Raw genomic sequence first — 12,301 nt, forward strand, 5'->3', positions numbered from 1 at the left:
TGAAGGATATTTTCACTGAGTATAGTTTTCTGAGTTAACAGTTTTTTTCTTTCAGCAATTGAAACCTACCCTCTGTCACTTCTGTCCTCCATGGTTTCTGATGAGAAATCCACTGTCATTGAATTGTTTTTCCTTTTTGGGTAAAGTGTCACCTCTCTCTCTCTCGCTCTCTCTCTGATTTCAGAATTTTTTCTTTGTTTTTAGTTTTCAGGAGTTCGATTTTGATGTGTCTTGGAGTAGACTCCTTCTAGATTACCTGTTTGGAGTTTACTAAGCTTCTAATCTGTAGATATGTTTTTCCCCAAATTTGGGTGTGTTTTTTTCAGCCACTGTTTCTTTGAATACTTTTTTAGAGCCATACTCTTTCACCTCCTCTGGGACTCTAACAGAATGTTGGATCTTTTGTTATAGGCCCACAATTTCCTAAGGCTGTGTTCTTCCCCCCCCCCCCCCCCGCCCCAGTCCATTTTCTTTCTGTTGTTTAGATTGGGAAATCTCTATCTTCAAGTTCACTTATCTTTTCCCTCTGTTCCATTCTGCTTTTGAGCTCATCTAATGAGCTTTCAGTTCTAAAATTTCAAGCTGATTCTTCTTTATATCTTCTATTTCTTTGTTGAAGCTTTCTGTTTTTTCATTTGTTTCAAGTGTATTCATTATTGCTGGCTGAAACTTTTTTTTTTCATACATTTTATTGGGGAATACTGGGGAACAGTGTGTTTCTTCAGGGCCCATCAGCTCCAAGTAGTTGTCCTTCAATCTAGTTGTAGAGGGCGCAGCTCAGCTCCAAGTCCGGTCGCCATTTTCAATCTTTAATTGCAGAGGGCGCAGCCCACCATCCCATGTGGGAATTTAACCAGCAACCTTGTTGTTGAGAGCTCGCGCTCTAACCAGCTGAGCCATCCGGCCACCCCTCCAGAAGCTCAGTGGCAGTTCATTGTCTTCAATCTAGTTGTGGAGGGCGCAGCTCCCTGGCCCATGTGGGAATCGAACTAGCAACCCTGTTGTTCAGAGCTCGCGCTCTAACCAGCTGAGCCATCCGGCCGCACCTGAAACATTTTTAAGGTTGCAGCTTTAACATCCTTAATCAGGTAATTCCATATTTGTGTCATCCTGGTGTTGGCATCTGTTGTTTGCCTTTTCTCATTCAGATTGAAATTTTCCTGGTTCTTGGTATGACAGATGATTTTTTTTTTCTTGAATCCTGGACGTTAGGGTGTTATTTTATGAGACATGGACTCTTATTTAAGTCTTCTGTCTTTGCTGCCCTCCTCCAACACTGTACCTTATTGGTGCCAGGTAGGGGTGAAAGTCCAGGTTCCCTACTTGACCTTAATTGGCACCTTGTGGGGGACAAGGGTGCCTCCTTCCTACTGGGCAGGGGTGGGAGTTCCAGCTTCCCACTAGAACTCCACTGACACGTCCCTGCCTGGGAAGGGAGGGATGCCTTGTCACGGCTCCCAATGTGGTCTTTACTGACCTGTTACTGCTGGGTGATGGTTACAGTCCTGACTAGGCCTCTTCTGACACCAACCCATCATGGAGGGGAGGGTGCTGGGTGGGGATGAAAGTCCTGGCTTCCCACTCAGTTTTCTTTGTTACCACCCTGGTGGTGGGGGATGGGGCACTGGTGACAGCCAGGCTCAGCTTGCCATTCAGCCCCCGCTCCTGGGAGTGGTGGGAGGGCTCGGGCTGCAGTTTCTTTCCATGGTGTTTGGCTAGAGTATGGCATTTATTGTTTTAAAGGTTTTTGTCTTGCTAGACTGCACCTTTCCTAGTCTTTTGGCTAGAGAGAGCAGGCTTTTCTTAGAGCTGGTTTTGTCCACACTCATTGGTATTTCTGGGTTGCTGACTTCTCCAGCAACCAATCTGGAAAATAGTGGGCAAAAACGAAAGCCAGAGAACTCACTGCTGTGTTGTTCCTTGGGTCCTGAGGTCCCTAGCCTGCCCTCTTCTCTCCCCTTTTAGAGTCTTCATAGGTTCGTTTTATATGTAATGTCCAGGGTTTTAGCTGTCCTTTGCAGAAGGAATAGGGAGAAGTGAGTGCATCACCTCCGTTTTGCCCAGGCACCAGATGTCCAGATTTACCGGTTCTTGAGCTTTATATAAGTAGAATCCATTATGTATGTTCTTTTAAGTTTGGTGTCTCTTGCTCCACAAGATGTCTTGAGATTTTTCCATGTGGTTGTATGTAGTTGGATGTTTTTCACTGCTGTATAGTATTCAGCTGTGTGAGCAAATCATGTGGTAGAATTTGCACAGTGGAAAAGCAAACTACCCCTACGACATGCAGCACACCACACAATTTGTTTATCTAGTTTTCTGTGGATGGGTTGCTTCCAGTTTGGAGCTATTAAGAACAAAACTGCTGTAAATGTTCTTGGGCATGTGTTTTAGTGGCCACAAGTACTCATTTCTATTGGGAATAAATATTGCAAAAACCTCTTAACTGGTCTCCTTGCTCCAGCCTTTGAGTCTTTCTAGTCACTGCCACATAAAAGCCACAGGAATCTTCTGAAAACATAGATTGGATCCTTTCCCTCCCTTGCTCAAAAATACCAATGGCTTCCCTTCATACTTAGAATGAAGCCCAGCGTCCTCACCGCAGCCCACAAGGCCCTGCAGGTTCTGGCCTCGGCCTGCCGTGTCTTTACCTTGTCTACTTCTCTCTGCCTCCATCCATCCACTCATCCCCATCAGTCCATCCATCCATCCACTCAGCTTTGGGGTGCCTTCAGTGCCTCGCTCACCCTCACCTCAGGACATTGGCCCTTGCTCTTCCCTCTGCCAGAAACACCCTTCCCCCAAATCATCACGTACCTCCCTGTTCCCCTTTATTTAGGTTTTTGTTCAAATGTCATCTCTTCAAAGAGAGATTCCGAAATGATCCCCATTCATCCTCTTTACCTGTTTACCCCACATTATTTTCCTTGGCAGTACTGATCACCCTGTGAACTTGTATTGTTATTTGTTGCATGTCTTCCCCTTTTGGCATGAAACGTACATGAGGTTATCTCATGGTTATCTGCTGTGTCCCACTGCCTAGGGCAGTGATGCACATAGTAGGTGCTCAGGAAATATTTATTAAATGTATTAAAGACACTAGCATGGGGTTTGGTCAGACATGCCTCGGTTCCGACACCAGGGCAAGTCCCTCAACCTCGTACTCCTCACACTGTCATCTCCTAGGATCTTGTGACAATGCAGGTTTGGATTCAGGAGGTTTGGGGTGGGACCTGAGATGCTGCACGTCTTCCCAGCTCCCAGGTGGGATCCAGACTTTGAGTAGCAAGGTCTTAAAGCATCAGTTTTCACACCTGTGAAATGGCTCATTGTGGAAAACAAGTGGGTAATGGTGCCCGGACTTAGCAGGTGCTCAGTAAGTACCTATTGCCCCTCCTCTGGGTGCCGTTCAGGGTCTGAAACCAAGTTGCCTCTGTTTTCTCCCTCTGATGCTCTGGCCCCCACATGTTTAGCCCCCACATAGACCCTCAGGGACCTTGCCCATTTCATTTCTTCATTGCTGGCCAGCCCCACCTGTCATGGGCAGGGGCCTGGGGAGGATTCTGGCATTTTGACAGTCATGGGAACATTATGCAAATGAGATGCAAAGCAGCAGCTAATGAGCCCTGATTGCATTTGCTCTGGGAACATGTGGGATAACTGTGCCAGGCTGGGGTGGGGGTGGGGCACTGAGGTGGTGGGTTGGGCAAGGAGGTGGTGACAGAAGGGGTCAGCTTCTTCTGGGGACATGAGGGCAGCTGCTCTGTGGCCTGGGTGAGGCCCCTTCCTCATTTGTAGTCCGATCCCACTGGTGTCCTGGAACATGGTTAAGGTCCGGGAATAGGGGCTGAGGTTAGGCATCGTGTGTGTGTGTGTGGGGGGGTTCCCTGGGCTTGTCTGGGGCCTGTAAGTGGGGGAGTAGAGGGCTGCAGACAGGTGACTTGGGGGCCCCTCCCAACAGCAGATGGAGCTGGATCAGGCTGACAGCAGAGGTGGGGTAGGGGTGGATGCTTCCCCAGCTGGGGAAGAAGGGGTGACCGAGGGGTCAGTTTCTGCCATAGAGACTGTCTGAGTGTGGGGGGGCAGAACGCGGGGGTCTGCCAGGCAGCAGATGGGGCCAGAGCAGGCTGACAGAGGGGTGGTGGGGTGAGAGCTGTCTTTGGTATCCCTGGATGGAGCCAGCTCTTTAGGAGAAAGATGATCTGGGGCTGGGGGCCAGCAGGTGGGCAGGGGGCTCTGCTTACAGCTCCTGGGAACTCAATCCCTCCCAGCCCCCTAGCTGAGATCTCTCTGCTCTCCAGGGAGCCTCTGTTCTCAGGTGCCAGCCATCCCCACCCTCCTTGCCGGTCCTCTGCTGAGGACCTCCAGGTTTGGGGACACCCAATGCCAGCCTTCTGGCCCAAGGAAGGCCATGCTGGAAGTCACCTATCATTTTGAGGTCCTCACTCATGCCCAGTATTTGACTGGCATTGCAAGTACACGTGACCCTGTCCTGCCTTTGATGTAAGGCTGAGAAGCACACTCGACTCTGAAATTCCTAGAAACTGGATGGCTGTTGCCATGTTTCCTAACCAAATCTTTCTTAATGGAACCAAAGTGGAACATTCGAAAAAACTTGGCAGGCAGAGGGTTCAAATCCCGGCCCAGGCATTTATTGGCTTTGTCGCCTTGGAGCCCATTTCCTCTCAGTCCTGTGACCTCACTTCAGGGTGGCTGTGTTACTCACAGACACCACAGGAGAACAGGAGTTCAGTAAACCCACTGGCTTGTTACCAGTGGGGATTCTGGCCCATAGCTGTGTCCCAGCACCTAAAACAGTCCCTGGCATGTGGTAGGTACCTAGTAAATATCTACTGAATGAATGAAATAACCTGTTTCATCTGTTCCAGGATGATTTTCACCCTCACATTTGACATTTCTGATATTAGGCTGTTTCATACAATTTATAGCATCGTCTGATCTAATTGGCATCAGTCTGATGATTGAGAGGGGTCTCAGATGGGATGACACATGGAAAAGGCCGCTTCTTGCTTAGTTTTCAGTGGGCTTCTGGTTCTCTCTGATTGAGTCCGTCCTTTCTGGGCTGTGTGGGGTCCCTGAGAATTGCCCTGGGGCTGGGGGCTGCAGTGCCCCCTGCCTGAGGTCCTCTGAGGTGGTGACGGGCTGGGGACAGCGCTTTCTGTGGGGCAGGGTGTGTGTCCTGTGCCCAGGTCCCCACCTGGTCTGTCCTCCCCCTGCCCGCCCCCACTGGATGTGGTCCCTGCTGAGGACGGCAAGCCTGTCTGAAGCATGGAACTCCCTCTGAGGAGGAGGGGCCCGTTTTACTCTGTCCTTTCATCGCTCCACGTCCGCGGACTGGACAGCAACCAGGAAGGTGGGCGAGGACATCTGTGAGCTCCCTAGGCCAAAGGGCTCTAGGTGGGATCTAGGTCGGACCCGGCAGAGGACTTCCAGAATGAGGCAAGGGGCGTGGGGGAGGATGGACCCTGTCTCCACCCCCACCCCTGTCCTCCACAGCAGAGCTCAGACAAAGTGGGCAGATTAATGTCTGATCCCTAGAGGGGGCGGAGAGCAGAGTCAGCCCCTGTCCAGGGAAGTGGCTCATTGTTTAATCCCCTGGTTGGGACACTTTTCCTGTGTCACTGATCCCTTCTAATGAGGCAAGCGTTATCCAGCTGTGATTTGCTGTAGGATGGGTTTGTGTGTGGTATGTTCTGGATCTGTGTAGATGTGTGTACATGTGTTTTAAAGATTATATGCGCTGATATCAGTGTTAACAGTGTATGTATATGTGTGTGTTACCTGTGCACGTATAGGTAGATACACAGGCTTTTGGAGATGCATGTACGCAGATGTGTGTAATGGGTGTTTGTATATGTAAGTGTGTTGTTGGGGATGCACTTGTGCATGGATACATGTTGGTGCGTATGGATCACGTGTGTGGTGCAAGCCTCGGTGTCTGCTCTGAGGGGTGTGTGACAGCTCTGGCCAACGGGAGAAACACCAGACTTGGAATCACAAGGCCTCTCTGCTAACAATGAACCCAGGAGTCCTGGATACTCAGATAAGTTGTCTTACTACTGTGGGCCTCAGTTTCCAATCTGTAAAATGGGTATGGGACCTTATGGAATGAGATTGTGGATGAACATCTCACACTCAGCGTGACCCAGAAAAGACTCAAAATAAAATAAAATGTCGAGGTATGACTGAAGGCGAATGAATGAGTAAGCAAATAGAAATATTTACAGAGTAGCATTCAGTCAGATTTCAAGGTCTTGAGAGAAGTGCATGGAAAGGTGCAGCTTGCAAGGCCAGGTTGGTATGTCTGGAGGCGGGCTCACGAGGAGAAGAGAGGAAAGAGACTGGAGCAGGGTCCCCCACAACCCAGGGTGGCCATGTGAGCCTGCGTGTCCATCAGCGTCTCTGTGAAGGTGAAGGAGCATGCCCCCGCCGGCGTTGATGCAGGCGCCATGTAGAAGGCAGGCGTCCCCTGGTGTACATGGGAAGGAGGCTGTCTGTGCGAGCATTGCCCGGTTGCCATAGAAACGAGCAGAAGGAGGTGGGTGGCTGGAGCAGGAGGCAGGTCGGGAGGAGGGAGGGGAGGAGGCAGCGGTGGGGGGCGGGGAGCTGGCTTCCGCAGTTCTGGTGCTGCTGCCTTCCTGAGCTAGCGGTGGAGGGGAGGGAACCCAAGAGGACAGAGCCCCCAGCCTGGGCGCCAGGCCCCCTCCCTGCCGCCACCACGGAGAAGGAGGACAGCAAGCTCCTCCGGCCCAGCTTGGCCCAGCAGGGGCAGTGCGCTCCTACCTGCCCCTGGCTTGGTACCAAGACAGGCCCAGGTAGGCATCCCGACGGGGACAGCTGGAAGAGGCTGCATGGAGAGTGGGGTCCTGGGACTAACCCTGCCTTCCCACCAGCAGCACTTGGTAGCAAGCAGAAGGGCCTGAGGGGCCAGGGCCATTGGATGGGGTGGGAGCAGCCAGCATTTTGGAGGCACTCTTCAGAACCTGAGCCCTCCCCATCAGGAGGACTGCCCCCCGATTGCCTTTCCTCTTCTGTACTTCAGTCCCTCTCTCCACCACTGTCACAAGCCCTGACTGTAGAAACACTCCCCCCCCGGGGGAAGTGCGCTATGGGACGCTGGAGCTTCCAGTAACCCACTGCACCGGCCCTCCCCAGGCTGAGGCTAGAGTATGTGGGGGGCAGGGAAAAGTGAGGATGTCTCCCCCGCAACGGGGGGCACTGCTAGGCCCTGGCCATTTGGGACCAGCAGACCCAGTCCCACCCCCTGCACCACGGCCTCCCTGCAGGCCCACATGGTCTCACTGGGCTTCGAGCCCCCTGGTCAGGGAGGAGGCATCTTTCTCCTTTTCCCCCAAGCTTGAGCCCTTCCCCTCCTTGTTCTCCCTGCAGACCTAGATGCCCAGGTCTCCCAAAGGACCCCTGTGCCACCCCCAGCAAGCCCCGAGTCTCCATGTTGGGGCACAGGAGAGCAGACCCCTCGTGGTGGTGCCTATGGCCCTCCCTCCCCCAACTTCTGTCCCTTGCTGCATTGCTCCTGGGGACAGACTCCGCTGCTGCTGGGCCAGCCTGGGCACTGCGGAGGCGCCTCTGCCGCTGCTCAGACGGGTGGGGCTGGGGCCTGGGGAGGAGCTGAGCACAGAGGGGCCTGACGGGCCTGGCTCGCTGCAGTGTGTGGGGGACACCTGGTCCGGGTTGGCCCTGGGACGGATCTGAAGAGCCTTGGCCTGTGTGCGGAGGCGATCTGAGCCTGAGTGGGGCAGGGGGTTGGTGTGTGCAAGCTTGGGCATGCTTACGGTGCCTGGGAGGCAGAGTGTGTGCCCTCTTCTCCCGCTTGCCTTCTCTACCCAGCATCCAGCTGGCTGGGTCCTTCGCTGGGCCCTGGCACCACATCCTGGAGCTTCTTCCCCTGGGCACTTGGGGGTCAGAAGACTTTGTGCAGGGCCGAGGAGGGATCCCTGGGCCTGTGATCGGGTGGAGGAATATGTGTCAAGAAGCTGACGTGGTTCAGTTCGTTTCTGCGAGTGTTAGTTCACCTGCGGAGTATTAGGCACAGGGGTCTCCCGCTTGGGGGTTAAGGGCATGGGGTTGAGAGTACACGTCTCAAGTGGCAGGAGCAGGGTCTGGGATGCAGATCTGCCCAGGAGCGGGCAGCCACGTAGCCCAGGTACACTGTCGCCATCTGCCCCCTGCTTCCCTGAGGCCCGTCGCCCTCCTCCCCACCAGGGCCTTGGCCGGCTGGCATCTGGCCTGCCTCAACTTCTGCAGCGGGGCTTGCTTCCATCTCAGCCAGAACAGGGCTGGTGAGGCCTGAAGGGCAGGCTCTTTGGGCAAGAACTAGAAGGCGCTGTCCCCTCCCCAGACCCTCAGGCCCGCCCTGACCTTCCCCACCCCCATGCTGCCTTCTCTAGGCCACGGTCCTCTTCTCCTTCATTGTTTTCTGTCCCTCGGTCCCTACGGTCTGTCTTGCTTGCTCTGTCTCTCTCCTACAGTGTTGTTTCCAGACTCTGGGACAGAGAGCCCACCAGAATAGCCTCCCAGGGTGCATTTCCAAACCCCACCCCATTGCACCCTGTGGGCCTATTGTCCCGGCACCTGCCTGGAAGCCCAGCAGCCTTCCCCACGTCAGAGGGAGCTGAAGGGAGGCCCCAGGAGCACTCAGAGGCCTGGGGCTCAGCCAGGGGGCTGGGGCCCTGGGACTGGAAGACCAGTTTGGCCCCAGGCTGGCCCTTCCTCACACGGCCCCCAGTGCAGGCCCTCTGGGGGAAACTAAGGCGACATCTCCACTTGGCTCTTCATGGGCAACTCCGGGCTCCAAAACTGAGCTCCTGTCTCCCCCAGATCATTCCTCCTACTGTGCTCCCCACCCACCAGCTGCTCAGGCCCAAGCCCTGGAGCCATCCTGGACCCCTGTTCACACTCACAGCCAAACTATCAGCAAATCCTGTTGGTTCGAATGTCATAGCATTTCCAGACATCAATCACTTCTCACTGTTTCCAGCTAAATTACCGCCTTGGCTGAGCCCCCATCTTCCCTCATCTGCAGGACTGCAGCCCCTGCCAGTGGGTTCCCTGTCCTCCTCGTCCCCTGGTAGCCTGCTCTTCCCCCAGCAGCCAGGGACCCTTTAAAACCTAAGTCCCATCACATCTCACCTCTTCTCAAACCCCGCAGTAACTCCCATCTCACTTGGGAGAAAGAGTCAAAGGTCTTACTTTGGGGATGGCTGGTTAGCTCAGTTGGTTAGAGCATGGTGCTAATAGCACCAAGGGTGCCGGTTCGATCCCCTTATGGGCAACTGTGAGCCGCGCCTTCCTTAAAAAAACAACAACAAAAAATGTCTTACTCTAACATACAAGACTCCAAGTGATCTCCCAGCCTCCCCACCCAGCCTCCCTGACCTCACCCCTCCCTCTCCCCCTCACTCACTCTGCTCCAGCCACATGGCCCTCCCCGCTTCCTCAACCATGCTTCTGCCTCAGGGCCTTTTCACTGGCTATCCCCTCTGCCTAGATGCTGTTCCCCCAGATAACTGCATGGCCCCCTCCCTCACCTCCTTCAGGCCTTTGCTGAAATGTCACTTTTGAGAATGGCCTTCTCTGACCATTCTGGGTAAAATAGCTTTATTCCAGCCCCCACCGTCCCTCCCTGTCCCTTTCCTTGTCACAATCTTCTCCACATCCCTTGTCACCTTCTAACACACTTGATCACTTACTTATTCATCCGGTTTCTTGTCTGTTTAGCCCTTCTGGAATGTCAGCTCCACGAAGGCAGGGAGTTTTCTGTCTTGTTCACTGCTGCGGCCCAGGGCTGCCCTACAGGGATCAGGGCTGCAGTTGAAAGCCAGGAGTCTCTGCCTCAGTGGCTGGCCTCTGCATCCGTGCTGTAATGGGGGACCTGTGATTTGGCCCTCACAGGAGAAGGATCCAACGCCCCCCCAGCTGGGCAGCTGCTCCAGGGGCATCGAGTTGGGCAGGAGATCCTGCATGGACTGGGTCCATGCTTCTTGCCTTTTGCTGCTCCCGCCATGGCCAAAACAGCCCTACCTGGCCAGGAAAGGGAGGAGAGTGACCTGTATGCACCCCACCCCAGTGCTGCTGAAGACAGAGGGCCCCTTCCTGGTCAGAAGCCATCCCAGAGTTCTGTGCCGTCAGGAAAGCATGCTGCGAAGCCACCGGGGCGTCGCCCACAGAGCGCCCCATCTGGCCCCTGACCTCCAGGAGGCCACAGGCACACAGGGCTCAGGACAGGACAGCCCCCCACAGGGGGGCCAAGGGTGGGATGACTGATTTCGAGGAGTGAGATGCACCCTGAGCAGAGAGGACAGGGCCTGTTTTCCCACCAGCTCCCACTCCTGCCTCCCCACCTCTGGGTCTCAGTTTGGGCTCCCCCAGAAGCTGAGCCTGGCACAAAGATCTGATGAGATCGGTTCAGATGGGAGATGGTCTCTGGAAACACGGAGAGGGCAGAGGTGAGACATGGGGGACGGTTTGTCAAGCCAGTTCCCACTGTGGGCATCTAGGGCTCAATTCCAAGGGGCACCTCTGGGAACCAGTGTGGGGAACACCTCATACTTAGCCCCTGGGGAGCTGGGGAGCTGTGGTTTTTATACACCAACTTCTGCCGTCGCTGCTTGAGGCTGGAACCCTCTTACCCTGCCTGATTTTCCCCTTAACTATTGTCACCGCTTAACGAGGGGATATTTTTTCACTTCTTGGCTTTCTGCCTGCATTGGAGTGCACACTCCATGGGGGGAGGGCTGGTCTGTTCCCTCCTGAGCCATCCTAGAGGCTCCCTGGAGACCGAATGAGATGTTGCCTCCTCCACTTGGCCTGGGAGCAGGAGAGTGGCAGGGCTGCCTTTGGGGTGATTTTCTGGAGGAAAGAGAGGGGGGCCCTGGGGCCTGGTGGGGCTGGAGGAAGAAGGGAGAGGATAGGGAAGGTGGAGGGTCGAAGGTCAGCATCCAGGGAGCGGGCTGGGGGGAGGGGAGAGAGGCCAGCCGGGGGGCTTGAGGTGGGGTGCCTTTACACCCTCCTCGGTGGGTCCCCTCTGCTGGGGCTTGTCTGGGTGAGACCTGGCTTTGCCTTGCTCTGTCCCCCGTTTGTGTTTCCATCATCTTCCTCTTCCCACACCGCCATCCCAGAGATTCATCATTTCTGAAGGGAGGGCCCCTTGGGGACTGCCCAGGGACCTCTCCTCAGAGCAGATGGAGGTTGGGGGGCCTGGTGTTTAGATCCAAAGAAAAAGCTAGAGGAGGCCAGGCCTGGGGTCTGCTTTTCACAGGGAACCTGGAGACCTCGGGTTCCCAGACGAGGCCCAACAGTCACTGAAAGGCGACTTGGCCAGCTCGGGCTCCCAAAACAAAATACTATAGACTGGGCGGCTTCATCAACAAAAATTGATTTCTCATGGGTCTGGAAATCGAAGCTGGAGTGAACACGGGGTGTGTCTCACGGGGAGGAATGGAAGGACAGCACCTCACAGCTAACCTGGGTCCTTCGTGCTGCACCTGACGCCCCAGCAGAGGCTGGTAAAAGTCTTTGTGTGGCCCCGTCTCTGGGTGACGTGAGGAGTGGAGGAGCTGTTAGAATATTTGTGGGTCCTGAGGCCCACCCTGGTTGAGGGGGAGGCAGCTCTGGCTTCCCATGGCCCTGCCCTGGTTTGAGTTGAGCTGGTCCCAGGAAGAACGTCTCGCCAGGAGGAGCAGGGTGACACCCACAGAGTGCTGGCTCTGGACTGGGCACCTGAAGGGGGCAGGGGACTCACCCTGGGTCTGGATATGACACCTGCTGTGTGACCTTGGGCAAGTTATTTAACCTCTCTGAGTCTCAGAAGCTTGTCTGTAGAACAAAGAAAACAACACCCATCCCAATGGATTCTTGTGAGGGTTGGAGGTAAAGTGTATGAAGAGGCTGGAGCATAGTAAGTACTCAAAAATGGTTGTAGTTGTTCTAAAGGAGGAGTGGAGAGAGGGGTAATGTAACAGCCAAGTCTGTTGATACTTATTCTGTCTGCACGCTGTAGGATCCCTGAAAATGGCCGCCCCATCCTGAGGGCAAAATCATCCTGGGGGATCAGAGAAAGAGACCCTGGAACTGGATCCCAGAAGGTGGGGGAAAGGGATGCCAGGAAAAGAAGCAGGGGGCCTGGAAACAGGACAGGTGGGATCTGGGACACCCCTCTTTTGGGATTCTGGTTCTTGGCTGTGTCACCATCATTATCAATATTTATTGAACGCCTACTGTGTGCAGATGACTGTGTTTGGCTTCGGGTATAGAATTCAGT

At 54.4% G+C, this 12,301-nt stretch overlaps 1 protein-coding gene across 5 annotated transcripts in view; it reads left to right on the top strand.

Moving 5' to 3' along the window:
• Positions 1-12,301, top strand: part of PACSIN1 (protein kinase C and casein kinase substrate in neurons 1) — a 58,025-nt gene that overhangs the window by 32,949 nt on the left and 12,775 nt on the right. The window contains exon 1 of one of the 5 annotated variants that reach the window (XM_019738802.2): positions 6,635-6,836. The exons of 3 other annotated variants lie outside the window; for them this stretch is intronic. The gene's annotated coding sequence lies outside the window, so the exon portion shown is untranslated. Of the gene's footprint in view, positions 1-6,634; positions 6,837-12,301 lie in introns of those variants that run through there. One more of the 5 variants, XM_074332817.1, reaches the window with a different exon arrangement.

Source organism: Rhinolophus sinicus, linkage group LG05 (assembly GCF_036562045.2).
Source record: "Rhinolophus sinicus isolate RSC01 linkage group LG05, ASM3656204v1, whole genome shotgun sequence".
NCBI lineage: Eukaryota > Metazoa > Chordata > Mammalia > Chiroptera > Rhinolophidae > Rhinolophus > Rhinolophus sinicus.